Source organism: Rhinatrema bivittatum, chromosome 2 (assembly GCF_901001135.1).
Source record: "Rhinatrema bivittatum chromosome 2, aRhiBiv1.1, whole genome shotgun sequence".
Taxonomy (NCBI): domain Eukaryota; kingdom Metazoa; phylum Chordata; class Amphibia; order Gymnophiona; family Rhinatrematidae; genus Rhinatrema; species Rhinatrema bivittatum.
In genome coordinates this window covers 263,422,000-263,437,949 of record NC_042616.1, presented here as the reverse complement: position 1 = coordinate 263,437,949, position 15,950 = coordinate 263,422,000, and the positions used below count along the sequence as shown (strand labels likewise).

The window sequence follows — 15,950 nt, the reverse complement described above, 5'->3', positions numbered from 1 at the left end:
GGTGGGATGTGGCTTGGTTCCTCTCCATGTCTTCCTGCTGGTTGCTGCTGCCATTGGGGGGGGGGGGGGGGGGGCACTAGGTGGCCTCTTGTCTCAGGAGCATCGTGTCCCAGTTTCACGGCAGTTCATTGATAAATTCAACAGCAATTATGTAAATGTGGTGTCTTCTTAGGGACATATTTCCATTATTTTCCAAATTAGCATATCATTTCGCAAACACATTGATGTAAATAGTCAAAATTACTTATTCTTGAATGGCTTAGCATGAAGGAATTAAATGTTACTATCATAGAACCTGATGCAAACATTTTATGTGATCAATATATTTCCATGTATCAGCACCAGTATCTTATTTGACAAATGCCAGAACTGACCAGTCCCAGCTTTCCTTACTAATAAAATCTCAGTGTCTGGATACACATGGGGGTCAGGCTCAGTAAAAGCATTTATCAAACTTTGCTAAACGTATGTCATTTCAGTTACAAATATCTGCATGGAACATAGATTCCAAGACATACCTACACTTAACACAGCACTGTAGCTGCAATTTCCATTATCATGAAACTTGTCATACCAAGCCACTCGATTTTTTTTTTTTTTATTTTTTTTTTTATTTAGAGGAAATGAGATTTTTTTTTTTTTTTTTTTTTGCAAAAGGTAAAAGGAGCTCCCACCAAGACAGCATTTTATAAATTAAAAAAAAAAAGCAATTTGGAATTTAATTTCCTCATATGGGCCATGTAAAATATTTTTGAATCAGGCCATGGTATATTTAGTTGCTGGCAATGATGAATGACAGTGGTTCAAGTCAATAACAGACAGCACATCCCAAGGCCAGAGGGGGATAAGCACTATGGCAAGATGTTAGTTTTTTCTTAATGAAGACCTAAGAGATAAACCAAGGAAACTTTTTTAATAATAATAATTCTAAATAACAGGTTGCATGCTTGCAACATTCCATTTAAAAAAATTGTATCCCCCCAGAGGCAAAATTAGCTCCACAACAAAATAAGACTGCAGAGAAGATTCTGTACTAGACTTCATGTTCTAAGATTGAACTAGTGATGAACCTAAGAGGTATAATGAACAACAATTAATTTAAATTTTTTTATGAAATTATATTTTTTTTTTTAATTGCTAAGCTCTGCTTTGGCAACATTATTAAAAATACTGTATACAGACCACTACAAGCCGTGGAACAGTAAACAATGGTGGTCAGTGACACTTACCATGTACAATATAAAAGGTGGCAGATCTAGGTCTAATCTTGAGTCCCGCAAACAGAAGAGAGAGAGAGAGTGTGGAGGGACTTTGACAGAGGCTTAAGGAAAAGCGAAGACGAAAGAAAAGAGAAACCAGAAGGAAGAGGGGAAGGGAGCAGAGGATGAGAGACAAATGCTGGAAGAGAGGGGGAAATGCTAGGAAAATGCAACAGATGCATTTAACAGTTTTCCCATGGCAAACATTACAAACAAAATTGGTATCAGAATCTAAAAATAAGCAGAAGACAAGTGCAAAGCATCTTTAGTGATGGGAAAGCAAAGGCAAAGCCCGAGGATGAAGAAGAGTCTGTGGTGCCTGAATATGAAGGAACACAGTGAATGGATGAGTCTGGCAGTCTTTATCTGACATCAGCTTCTACGTTTCTGCTTAGTTATAGAAAGGGGTGTGAAAGATAAACAGGTCGAGGAGGAGGAGCCAGGAGAGATGTCGGAAGGAAGAGAGCACTAGCAGGGATATCAAGTGAGAGGGGGTAATGCGTCGTCTGGCATGACCCATAGTCCCCCGGAGGGCCATAGTTGAAAGACAACATAAGCACCCGGGTGAGGACCATAGACAGTATGCTTAGCCGTGTACATTTAAGGAAACTGGGTCAGGTATTAAGAAGAAAACACAAACCGCTATAAGTGATCTATGACATGGGTCCTTCCCACGCCTCTGCACCACAAAAGGCCTTTTCTGGGTCTAGTAATGCAGGACTTTCAGATGTAAAAACTCATTAGAGCAGGGCTTCCCAAACTATGGGTGGGGACCCCAATTGAGGGTCACAAAACATTCAGCTGGGGGGGGGGGGGGTGTCACAAATGACTCGAACAGCAGCACTCTTCAGGTGCCAGCAGCAATAATTATGGAAGTCAGTGTGGGGCCGTTGAACCAGCAAGTTCTCACAGACAATGCCCTTGCATTAGTTTTTGTTTGTGAGTTTGCATGGGCCAGGAGAGACTTCCACTGCTCCCCTTTCATTATCTGTGGCCTGTTATCAGCCTGTCCTCTCTTCCCCATCAACTGTCATTCACCTTTGGCCTGGGGGCAAAAAGGAAAATACACTGACCCTTGCCAGGGGGATGTTTGAAGGGAAGGATCAGATGCAGGAAGGGTTGGATCAAGTGGAGAGCGAGAAATGGTGAATGGCAGAAAATCAACTGGGAGATGTAAGAGGAGCTGGGGGAAGGGGATAGGGATGAAAGTGAGGAGGGAAGGGATGACAGAGGATCAATTGGGGGTTATAACAAGGCCTTGGGGCTAGAGAATCAGCTGGGATGATATGAAAATGGCTGGAGGGGGTGAGAGAGGATGGGTTGGGGAGAGAGTAACTGGGGGATCAGCTAGAGGGACAGAGGTTGAGAGGGGGTCTGCTGGGGGGTGGAGGAAGTTAAGAAGGAGGTTCTATGAATGGCGTAAAGGTTAGGAGAAACGATCAACTGCAGCGTGTGGAGGCTGGGATAGGGGATCATCTGGAGTATGGGGAGGGTGTGAGGAATGATCATTCGAGATAAGATTGTACCTCTGCTAATTTGTTTTGACCATCTTCTGTGGTCATGTGAATTTTTAAATGCTAAATTGGGGTCACATTGGCAAAAAGTTTGGGAGGCCCTACATTAGAGTGAGTGTGGTGAGGAAAGCAAAGGCAAGGTGGGGGATGATGAAGCTACACTAAGGATCACTAACCAGGCAGTAGAGGCATTGACTCTGTATGGTGATGTGTGAGGTTGAGACATGATGTGCTAAAATAGATCTTAAAATTCTTTTTAATAAAGAGTGAAGGAAGTTCTCAATAGAAAACTAAAATATACAATGAATTAAAGGCCCAAGTGGCTAGAAGGGATATTTCCTGATTTGCATTTATGACAAAAATCATTGTAACAGAAAGAGAGATGAGGGCACATAAATACCATATGGCCCATCCATGCCTTCTGCTCAGCTTTACAATCCCTTCCTTTTCCTCAGAGATCCTTTGTGCTTGTTCCATGCTTTTGGCAAATTCTGAAAAAATATCAAAGCCATCCACAATGCCATATTTTAGGGCTCATGCAGCTGATTCTACAGATGGTAAACAAATATTTTAATCAGGGCTATATTTAAGGCATTGCAGCAATAAGGATTGTTGTTCATGTTTATACACATGGCAGCCTGTCAATATGTTAATTTTTGGCAACTGATCTACAAAGATTTTGCCCATATTCTATGACACCATATATACTCCTCTTTTCAGATATGTATTTCCTGGTTACAAGGATGAGTAAAATTTCTGTAGATCACCAAGCTCTAGCTAATCATATCAAGGCCAAGATTCAAAGGGTTTAGGTATCTCACTTTGGGAGTCAGGCGGGTTGAGTGCCTAAATATTGACTCTTCATTTCACTAGGCCCCTAAATTTTGGATTCTAAAAAGTGGATGGCTACTGAGATGGAGCTAGGGTGGGGAAAAAGGTTAGATGCATAGCACTGATTTTCTGCATTAGGCATCTAACTCACGAGCCTAAATCTAGGCAAATGAATAGCAGGTATCAATTTAAACCCCTGAATTTTAGGAACCTAAATTTTGGTGAATCTTTAGCTAAAAACATAGGCCCCTAAATTCAGCTGAAATTTAGGGTCCTAACCTATTTGCCCAAATTTAGCTGTTCAGCTTTTTTGACTATCAGCTTTATCATACATATGGATAGGCATATTTTCACCTTTCACAGAAAGAGTTAACCTTCAATGGATCACTAAAGAAATCAAGAAAAAGATTACCACTTTGGAAAGGTGGAATTGGAGAGCCATACTGGAATAACTATTCCATGCACATGTTACAATGCTTATTTCACTCTCAGAAGTGCATCTGAAACTGGATCCAAACCAGCTTTAAAATATGTTCCCTGATTGGACTCATTTTGCAATTTAAAATTGATTAGATGCCAGTTTCAAAATTCACTGAGCAGAATTAAATGGAGGTTTTTACAATAAAGTTTCAAAGTATCAGCACTATTAACTTTTTTTTTTTTAAACTTGTTTTATCTTGGCATTCATTTTACTTATTATGTCATATCTTCCCCATGTCTGTTTTGCATTTGTCAATGCCAATGTAAATAGTTCTAAATTAAAATGGATTGAGCATGGGTACACCTGCCATAAAGTACCGCAATATTTCACTGTCAGCAACCTTCCACTATATATTACAAGTATACTGTATATGTTTGTATAAGCACAACATTAAACTGTCCACAAACTATAGATCTTAATCAGTCTTCTGTAGCTCTTTAAATGTACTCAGAAGACAGACCAAATGTTTCCAACATATGTCAAAAAAAAAAAAAAAAAAGAGAAAACATTTGTTGAGCATGGGAAATGAGAAAATATGAGAGAAGAGGGTAAACCTATTCATCTGTTCTATCACTGATTTTCAAAAGGGTTTAGGAACCTAGTTTTGGGAGTGAGGAGCCTAAAAATGACTAAGGCAGAGTCCCTAAAATAAGTTCCAGAGGACCCTAAATTTAGGTTCCCTAAAAAGTAGAGTGGCTATGGAGGAGCATTGGGATGGAAAAAAAGTTAGTAGGTTACCACTGATTTTCAAAAGGCCATTTACCCGTGTTAATGCACAGAAAACAGACGCTCAGTGTTGAGCGCCCATTTTCCTAATGCACATCCAGCCACCTCTCCTGGGTGCGCGATTCAATATTTAAATGAAGGGGCCATGCTAAAAAGGAGGCCCTAGGGAAAAAATGTGCATCCCTAGTGCCTCCTCGGCATCAGGCACACAGGAGAGGTGGCTGTCAAGTGGGTTGGGAAAATGGACTCTCAATCTAGGATAGTCCGTTTTCTCCCACTACCGGCATAGACATGCACAAGATATACAGCCTGGATCATGTATCTTGTGTGTATTGGGTGTTCAGAATTCCACCCCCCCCCCCCCAAAAAAAAAAAAAAAAAAACCCAACAAAACCCTTTTTTTTTTTTTTTTTTTTTTTAACTAAATAACATTTTGCTACAAAATAGAGAGAGAGAAAGAGAGTGTAGTAAGTTATCAGGTAAGTAAACTATTTTTACCACTGTAGGAAGGGCAACTCATAACTCGGGGTGAGGTTTTGGTGGTGGCCTAGGTTTTGGGGGGACAGTTTTACATGCATGGTTAGAGGTATGAAGAGCACAGAACACATCAGTGATGATTTGATGTGATCTGGAGTGAGGAAAGGTACACAAAGATGAGATTTGTACATTGTACTTTCGACCTAGCTTGATGTGTACTATGTTGTTTGTACCTCTGACTGTGCATGTAAAACTGTCCCCCAAAACCTAGGCCACCACCAAAACCTCACCCGAGTTACCCCTCCTAGAGTGGTATAAAAAGGTAACTAATATGTGTGCCTCCCTATAGGCTCTCTCTCTCTCTCCCCCTTCCTTCCCCTCTCCTGTCCAAAACGGGATATGCGAGTTTTTAGCACAAATTCCGTTTCGGGCATAACATCAGGAAAAAAAGGTGTAGTTATTTCCAGTATTAAAACCCGCGAAAACATGTGTTACGCTATTGCACACAACACTAAGCACCCCCTCATTTCAATTTATTCTGCCCTAACTCCATCCTAATTCCTCCCATTCAGGAAAATTTTTAAAATTTGCATACACATCTCGTGATGCGTTATCTATCATGGGTGTTATGGCATTATCGTGGTCGTTAGGGCCGTAACACTCACGATAAGGCCCTAATGCAATTTCATAAATGAGACTGATTGAAAAAAAAAAAAAAAAAAGAAGAATCCTGTTTTCTATGTGCCTTTGAGCATGGTATACCTTTATGCTAGCCCTGGCCTGGCGTAAAATTTGTTGCATTTGCAAGGGCGCACTGGCCATATGGAAAATTTATTGGATTGCGGTGATTAGCTAATAGCCTCATCTACATGAACTGCATGTGATGAGCGCTATTAGCTATGCATTGATTTGGACACTCGTTTTGGACGCGCTAATCCCTGTATTGGATTGGGAGGTTATGGACGCGCGTCCAAAACGTGCATTAAGCCATGAGCAACGGCTAAGGCACAGTATTGCAACAGCCCCTAAATGCAGGTAAAACCGACTCACAAATCAGTAGAATATACTGTAGCAATTTTCAAGTTCTGAAGATCGCTACAATACATGCTACTGAATTCTCAGTAGGTCTTTTTAAAATTGCTGCAATAGTATGTTACATCTACATTTTCTTTTGAAAATTACCCTGTTAGGGTCCTAACATTAGCTAGAAACAGGCATCTAAATTACATTCCTAAATTCACTTTTTTTGGAATATTGGCCCCCTTTATGACAGAGAATTTCTGCAGAATTCAAGGCAAACCAGAGGTTTGGCTTGTCTACAAATAAGCATGATTTTAACCACAAATCATAAGAAGTGAGGAGTACTTGGAACACAAATCCATTCTTACAGTCAAACCTATCAGCACTGCTCCCCAGTTTACTGCAGTGGCTCAAACTTAATTCCTAGTGCAAGAATTAGAAAATTCAATAGCAAAGTTTTTGAAATCCTGACACAATTCTGTGGCACATGTGCATAACTTTGCATACAATTTAGATGAATAAATATGTGAAACTGTTTACAAAAATAAAGCCGTTTTCTAACTTTTCTTGTGTGTCAGGATATTTTACTTTTTCTTGGGGTTTTTTTTTCCCCATTCCTTTCACCATTTACATTCTTACCTATTTTTTTGTTTTTTCATTCCTTTTTAACCACTTTTCGCTTTCTTCTCATCTTCTCACTCAGTTTGTCTTTCCCTTCTAAAGGTTCCTTTTCTCTTGCCTGGCTCCACTATTCTTTTTTCCCTTTTCAGGTGACTCTCAATTTTCCTCTATCCCATTTGATTCCACCTGGTTTTTCCTCCCTCTAGTCTCTCATCCCTCTGTCAGTTCTACTTTTGTCTTCCCCTCCTGCAAATCTCCCTCCAACCTTTCATCCTGCTCTCTCCCCTACTTCCTTCACTAACCCTCATCTCTCACCCTCACTACTCAGTTTGCCATCCCACTCACCCTGCTAACTTCTCATTTGTCCCATCCTCTCCCAGCCTCACCCCACTAACATCTCAACCCTCCCAACCCTCTTCTTCCCTTCCACCTTCCCTTAGCTATCCCTTCCTCCATCAACTCTTTCTCTCTCCCCATCCCTGGTCCTCATCTCTCTCTCTCTCCCCCCCCCCCCCCCCCGGCTTTCCTGTCAATCTCTCTTCCTTTCTCTTGCTCTCTTTTTTCCATGCCTGATCCTCCCCTCCCACGTCAGCCAAGCATCTGCCTTATTTTGCAAGTGAGCAAGACTCTCAGTTTCAACCATGCAGGGCACTGACCATATCTAAGGTGACCTTCATGGTCAAACCAGGAAACTGTCCCAGGCAACAGAAGAAGTCAGACTTGGCATGAAGAGCTGCTCTCTTCCTTTTTTTTTTTTTTTTTTAATTAGCTATGTTGATGATTATTTTAGGATGAGGCAAAAAGCAAGTAGGTGGGTAGATGAAGAGGAGGTCCAGCACCTGCAGGATGAGTCCCTGAGAATCAGCAAGTGGGTAGAAGGGAGGAAGAGAGTACCTCTGTACTCTCTCCCTCAAACCACCCCCATATAGCTAGCAATCCCTGCTCCCTCCTTCTGGAAGCAGTCCCCAAGTTTGCTGGTTTCCCAAAATTCCTCATGAAACAGCAAATTCAGTAGCAAGGACTAGCTTTTCCAGTCCTAGACACAGATGCTGAATTGTTGGAAACCTGAAGCTATGCTTGTCGGCTAGAATGACCAACAAAGTGCATCATGTGTACCTCAAGGCTTGGACCAGCCAACTTTAAAATAAAGCAAACAAAAACTGTATGTGCCTGAAGTCTAAGAGAACTGGATATGAATAAGTTCCTTGGAGAAGGGGGCGGGAAGAGGGAGCCAACAGCAGACAATTAAAATTAGGAAACCAACAACATGCATGCACACTTTATATCAAAACAGTGCCCTCTTTAGCTCTGAAAAATGTTTCGATTTTATCACAGAACATTTGCCTCAGATAAGAGCATAAAAACCTAAGTACCAATTAAGTACAATGCACAACAAATATGGATTGTGAAAAACACAATTTGCTTCTCTGTCTACGGCCAGTCCAAATAATAAATGAGTCATCAAATGGATCGCAAAGAAGGAGGGGGGGGGGGGTTCTCTTTTTTCATCCAAGACTCTGATTATACAAAAGGGAAAACAAGTTTGCTACCAGCTGAGCTTTCTTTATTCCACCAGCTACAATGCTGGCTACAGTAAATCAGCAGACTCCTTGTCGCAGCCTAATCATCCAGGAAAGTTCAACTACAGAGCGTAAGGGATGCCAAATATTTCACAATGACGCGGCCGGGAACTGGATCGTTTCATTATGGCTTATCAAAACAGTCGCTAATTAACCCCAGAAACACCAGCGATTCTGAAAAGTCCCCACTGACAGGTATAACGGAGCTTTTCCCCCTTCCTCCCAAAAAAGTGCTGAAAAGGGGTAAACGGCACCCCGCAAGTCACCAGCAGCAGCTGGCATTTGCAGCCAGCTTGTCGGGCACTTCCATTTTTGTCCCTTCAAAAAACAAAAAGTAATACTATCCAATCCCCTTGATTTTACAACCGCAAACTTTTAGGATTTCAAGCTCCCATGTTACCTTTTCTTGATAAATCGTCCTTCTAGCAGGATGTCGGGCTCTGGCACATCTGCCCAGCTGTGGCTTGGGGGGGGGGGGGGGGGGAGAAGCCGGGGTCAAGTCAGACGCACCGCTCGCTATAATCACCAAACCTTCCAGGCTGACGAGAAACTGCCTGGAAACTCACATCACTCAGCGGGGCTGCTTGCTTTCCTTTCTTGTTTTCCCAGTCATGCTTCACGTTTATTTTTAATAATCAGATTCAGCAACAAAACCGAAAAATAGCAAAAGAGGAGGCAGTGCTGTGCGGGTTGCTCCGCCTCCGGCTGACGGGGCGGCACACAGGTGGAGCTGGGAGAGGGGAGAGAGAAAGCAGGAGTGTGGGCGGGGAAAGCACTGGGCGGTGCCCGGTCCACACACGGTCAGGCATCTCACATATGCGAGTGTAACCGACCTTTAATAACAGATAATGCAAAGGTGTGAATTGGCACTTGTGATATTGCAAGGTTACAAATGCTGCACTGTCTCTTTCGGGGCTGCTAGGAAAGCAGTGGGGGGTTGTTAAGAATGACACAGGACATTGGGCAGGAGGATAACTTGACTCCTGCAGCCCACTGCGGATGGAGTTTATCCTGCTCTACTGAAATGTTAAAAAAAAAATCTTTTTTTTTTTTCTCAACTAAAGACTCAGGCTGAAGGTTCCAGCGTGGTCCGATTCCTCAGAGACAGAGGGTTTGCCTTGACACTGAGAGCCGTTGCAGCACAGATTCAAGCAGCTGTCTGCAGGATCTGCATAAGGACTTTTTCCCCAGCTCCTCGTGTTCCAATCAGCTCACAGTAGGACACAAGCTGGGACATTGTTTGTTAGTAGTGCAAAGACTGTGTAAAGATCTGACCTAGCTGCTTATTCACTACCCCTCTGAAACTTCTGAGCAAATCTTCATGCATAAAATTCTGCAATACTGGTGTTCCGGAGTGAGCAGAATGACGACATTTGCTGATTGATTAGTAAATGTTAATGTCGTTATATGTTAATGAGGCTAGCAATTTGCAGGTCTCTACAGCCCAATCTGGATCTGGTGAATCCTGAAGTGGTAATCTACAGCAAGAAACTTCTATCACATATATTACAAGGTTACACAAGGCAATCCCTATGTGGCTACTGCTACTACTTATAGTGTCACCAACACCATTGCCATTTTTACCCTTTAAATTATCCAAACATGTCCAGTGCTGAAGTACAGAAATTAAATCATAAATGTTTGTCCATGTAAGCACACTGAAGTGGAGGGAAGGGTGCGAAGAGTACAACCAAGAGTTTATAGCTTAACAAAAAACAAGGTATCACATTATTATTATTTTTAATTACCTTTATTTATCAGCTTTCCTTAAAATTATTTTGAAATTGAGCTCCCATGGAAGGCCTTTCAAACTGGTTTAAGTGAAAATTAAATCACTGTCCTGTACTCTCCTAAAATAAGCTGAGGTATAAACCAGGGGTTCTCAGCCCAGTCCTCCAACCCACCCCAGCACCGAGCTGTGTCCTGAACTCTGGGTGGAGAACCACTGCAACAAAGAGACACTCAAAATCACAAACTGGTAGAGCAGAATTACAGTATGAGATAAAAAATGCAGAGAATGAAGTACATGCTTTTTATTATACTATAGTGTCCAGTTTCATAGTATATTAAATTAAATAGTATAAAAAGTCACCTTAAAAATCAGGCTGCAAAACAATCTACTAAAAACAGCATTTGCTATATACTCTTAGCAAGAAATATCAACTCTCTCTTGGTATTTTACTAGTTATCTGCTTGACTTTTCATATTTTAGAAAAGACAACGGCATGTCAGACTCTGGCCAGTCATCTTAGAGGCTCTATGCTCTTCATAAGAACATAAAAAGCTGCTGTACTGGGTGAGACCGAGGGTCCATCAAGCCCAGCATCCTGTTTCCAACAGTGGCCAATCCAGGCCATAAGAACCTGGCAAGTACCCAACATTAAATAGATTCCATTCTATTTCACGGATCTCCAGACCACTGACAGCTTCTTTTAGGGAGCAAGCGCCTTGACATGACATTGAGGGTGACCAAGAGCAAGGTCCAGGCCTGTGTAAGCATACAGTTAAGGCAGTGGTTCTCAGCCCAATCCTCATGACACACTTAACCAGTCTAGTTTTCAGGATATCCACATAAAAAAATAAAATATTAATGAGATACATTTACATACACTGTTTCCACTGTATGCAAATCTATCTCAGGAATATTCATAACAGACATCCTGAAAACCAGACTGGCTGGGTACCCCTCCTGAAGAGTGGGCTGAGAGCCCTATTATACATAGTAACAATAGAAAATGTCAGAAAAAGACCAACAAGCCCACCTAGCTTGCTCAGCCTTTCCTGTCCCCACTGCTAAGGTTAAATCTCAACTACCAGCCATAGAGTCTGATTGTAAGTTACCTTCATCTTCCTCATTTGCACCCCATCATCTTGGTCAGAAAAGCATGCAAGATCCTCTGCATCCACCACTTCCCATGTCTATCCAAGTTTTACCTTGTAAATAGCTACTCATACTAGTGTGGCCCCTTACCCAAACATCCAGCCTCTTGGATCTCCTGCATAGTCTGCTAGACCATTGGTCCTCAACCTTTTTTCTGTCGGACACACCTGATAGATAGTTCTCACATACATGTGTGACACACTGAACACATGAATGTCACAAGGTTAAATATAAATGTACACTTTGCGTCCACAGGAACCCCACCCCCTGATCCTCAGCAATGGGTATAAAGCAGAACTAGAACATTCCCCGTACAACTCACCATACAAAAAAGATATTCTGGTGTTATCTCAATCTTGTGTTATCAACAATCTTGTGTTGCTGTTACTCATTGTATATTGCACATTGTACAGTCGCATAAAAATATCTCAAGATCCTCTTAATTTCTTATCAGCGTAACAGGAATATTCGGGACCATGTAGTTCATGCTTCCCTTTCATACAAAAAGGAGCTGACCAACGTGGGTACCCACAACCAGTGTGGAAAATGTGATATGTGTGTTATGCTTAGGCTTGTGAACCCTTGGCTGATGGGAGGATGGAATACCTTTCGGAAGATCCATAGGTTCTCTCGTTGGGTGGCGAGGCAGAGCAGAAGACAGGACCAGCTGACCCTTGGCACTGGAGACTGAGACAACTGCAGAGGCGGATGAAGAGACGAGGAGAGGAGCTGTGTCTTCACCACTGGAGGTCTGTGGTCCCCCCAGGAGGAGCCCGTAGGGACCCAGACCGCTGGGACTTAGGTGGACCTTTGAGAGGTCAAGGAATCGGTGCAAGGGCTGACTGGAGCTTCACCCTGGAAGCCCACGGTCCCCCCGGGAGGAGCCCGTAGGGACCCGGACCGCTGGGACTTAGGCTGGCCCTTGGAGATGGTAGTCTAGAAGGAATCCTAAGTCGAGTGCCAGTGGGTCGTCGCTCACCAGTCCGAGGTCACACACTGAGGGATCACCACTTGCCGGTCCGAAGTCGCACACCAGAGAATCACCGTAAGCCAATCCGAAGTCAGGAAACGGGAACACCAAGACGAATCAGGAAAAGGATCCAAAGCTCAAGGAACTCACCGAAGCAAGCAGATTAGACAGCGCTGGAGGATGTTGCAAAGTCACTGAATGAACAGAGGAAGCTTCCCTTTATACTTCCCCTGCTCAGGCTGATCAGGAACAGGTGAAGCTAGTTAAAGGGATTAGGTCCCTTTAAATCTGTAGAGGAGGCGCAGCCTCACGCCTAAGGATGGCGGCGGCCATCTTTGATAGTGTTGAATGGCTGTCCCTCATTTGAAATGCTACAAGGACGTGATTGGTTAGTACCACATTAGGCTTTCCGTGATTGGTTGTGACTGAAGTGAGTTGAAATGTATAAAAAGAAAAAAAACAAAATAGAGGACCCTTGAAGGAAACACTGTACCTAAGAAGAGGACACAGAACCACGCCACGTTGCAAGGACCGTATGTAAATAATGGACTAACTAACATTTAAAGTATAAGATAAATAGTGAATGTGATGCGAGAGACAAATTCCTATCTTGTTTGTTGTAGAAAATAAATGATCACAGGCCCCTGAGGAAGTATTAAAACGAAACACGAGCCGTGTTGGGCAGAGCAGAGCGGCGGCTCTTGGACAGAGTGGCGGCTCTCACGGCATCAAGTCTGTTTCAAACTAAACGAAGCCAGAGCGGCGGCTCTTGGACAAAGTTCCAGGGGAGAGCGGTGGCTCCTTTCAATATTTTCCCGGTTCGAAAAAGAAGGCAATGAAAAGCTTCGGTTAAGTGTCCTACATAATCCATATAACTAAATTGTGAATGGAAATCAATGATTAAAAAATTGACCATAACAGTCTAAACACATTTGACTGTTTAAAGCAGAGCTTTCCAAACTGTGTGTCGGGACACGTTAGTGTGTCGCCTGCAGTGTGCAGGTGTGTCGCCGGTCAACTCTGATGCGAGTTTGGGCTTTTTTTTTTCTAGAGATTCACTTTTTTTTTTCAGTTTATGAGTTGCTTATTATTGGGTGATTTTTGCTGTCAATCGCGTTTTTTGGGGGGGCTTGGTGGGTGGAACGAGCCCAGCCATCCTTGCATTGGCTGCTGCTGCCGATGAGGCCTGGCCATGAGGAGTACTGACTGCAAGCAGCAGTGTCTGGTGATCATGGAAGGGAGTGAAGCACTTAACTGGCAACAATCAAAAAGACGAGGTGCATGAGTGTGGGGGCCAGACATGTGCTGGGGAGAGAGAGATGAGTGAGTGGGGGGCAAACGTGCTGGGGGGACAGACATGTGCTTGAGGGGGAGAGATATGAGTGTGTGGGGGCCAGACATGTGCTGGGGGGAGGAGAGAGATGAGGGTGTGGGGGACAGACAATTTGTTTTATTATTGTTTCTCATAAATTATAACAATAACATGAATCTTGGAATATATATTTTTAATATAAATTTAAGGTTTTCATGAGATAGGTTGTGTCGTGAAACATTTTATTTATGTATATATTTAAGGAAACATACATAAATTGTCAAAATATGTTTTGTTCGTTTAACCTTTAACCTCTGGTTTACTAGTAGACTGAATTACCGTGTCGTGAAATTATGATTGTCTAAAAAGTGTGTCACCAACATGAAAAGTTTGGAAAGCTCTGGTTTAAAGCTTCTGCAAGTTAGCTTTTCCAAGCAAATAATTTATGAGATTTCCGTTCGCATCAACTAAGAATTTAGTTTCCACATATGATGTTCTTTCGTTGAATTGTAATTGATTACTTCATATTTTCAGTTATAATAGTAGTGTTATCTCAATAACAGCAACACATGCTCCTTCTACCACCAGGCGCAATAGCCCTACATAAAAAGACAGCAGTTCATTACCTATTGAGAAAACACAACAAATAAAGTGAGGTATTTTACTAGCCAACATGACAGTTAAATACCTCATCTCAGTCACACACACAAAATCGACCTTCACTAAGTACAGAAAGACCACAAATTATAAATATGGAGACAGAAACTGGAATGGAAACCCAAAAAAGCCACTCTGCATGCAGTGCAAAAAACTGTAGAAATGGAAGCAGGGGCAGATTCAAGATGGCGGTCAGCTAGGTTGTGTGACGTGGAGGCTCAGTTTGCATTGAGAAATTGTTTCTTGTTGACCACTGAGAAGTGGCTTGGAAGAGCCTATTTACCTTTTTTATCATCCTGCATGGGCCAAAAGAGAAAACCTAGGATGGCGTCCTTCCCCGCGGCTCCCCCTAGGTCGTCTGCGGCTGGCCCAATGGATGCCCACGTCGTCCGCAGCAGCCCTTTGCCGGGAATTCAGCCGTTGGAGAAGGGAATTTGAGCTCCCCTCTCTCCCTAGCTCTTTGTCACCACTGAGCCCGGTGCAAGGAACACCGCCCGGAAATCCAGCGATTGCAAGGACCCCCCAAGGAGGCTGCAGAGACGCCATCTAACAGAGGTGTGACCGTGGCAAGCTCGGCGGGGAGCAGCTGGGTGGAGCCGGCAGCGTTGCATAGGCTCGGCAGCACGTGCAAGCCCTGGGATGCACGTATCTCCCGGGGCTTGCATAAAGGGGCGGGGCGGGGCCTGATCCTCCAGACACAGCGGCCATTTGCAGCTCGGCACGCACAAGTTGCACAATTGTGCAACCCCTCGCGTACACCGGCCCAGGATGCGGCTGCGCGCGCATGTTATAAAATTGGGCGTAGATTTGTTTGCGCCGGGTTGTGCGAAAAAATCTGCGCCCACACACAGGTTTTAAAATCTGCCCCTAAAAGTGGAGAATCTAGAAAATATTGTTAGAAACAGAAATCTCAGAATAATAAATTTCCCTAAAGTGCCATTAATCTCCCCTAGGGACATGTTCAAAAATAACTGATTGAAGTTTTACAAGTCCCTGAAAACGCTATACCACCTATCTCAAAAATGTAATATTTACCTGCATTTCAAAAGGGAGAGTGAGAGAGCACAGGGGGAAAAACATGGAAGTTTTGCAGCCTGTTGAGGAGTCATCAGTGGATATTAGTGCCCTGTTGGAATCATCGAATATTGAAATGGCAGTCCCTAAAACACTAATTGTAACTTTGGTTCTTGAGCCCAACAGAAACTGGTTGATGAGATTGGGGCAGATCTTCAAACCTGCGCGCAGGATTTCTTCGCGCAACCCGTAAACAATTTCTGTTATTGAGATCTCAGGTTCAGCAAGTGGGGGGGGGGGGGGGGCTTTTTTTTTTTTTTTTTATTTCCCTGTAAATGCTTGGTGAAATACCAAGGGAATTCCTTTATTTATTTGATCACCCACAGCTAATACAATTTCTGATTGGCAAAAGTGTACCGGTTAACTTGCCTGATAACCCTTAGTGCTATATAATTGTAAGCTGTTCCTAAATGTAATATGGCTAATGCTCACCTAACTATTATAGCTTCTATATTGATATATTGGTATATATTTATCTTTGAGTTGTGTTCTTGAATCTCTCTCAGATTGAGGACTTAAGATGTATTGAGTATTCGTAGGGTTTTTT

General features: G+C 42.8%; 1 protein-coding gene across 3 annotated transcripts in view; it reads right to left on the bottom strand.

The window, feature by feature from the left end:
* THRB (thyroid hormone receptor beta) overlaps window positions 1–15,950 on the bottom strand; it is a 462,866-nt gene that overhangs the window by 371,847 nt on the left and 75,069 nt on the right. The window contains exon 1 of one of the 3 annotated variants that reach the window (XM_029589454.1): window positions 8,910–9,214. The exons of the other annotated variants lie outside the window; for them this stretch is intronic. The gene's annotated coding sequence lies outside the window, so the exon portion shown is untranslated. Of the gene's footprint in view, window positions 1–8,909; window positions 9,215–15,950 lie in introns of those variants that run through there. 3 annotated transcript variants of the gene reach the window in all.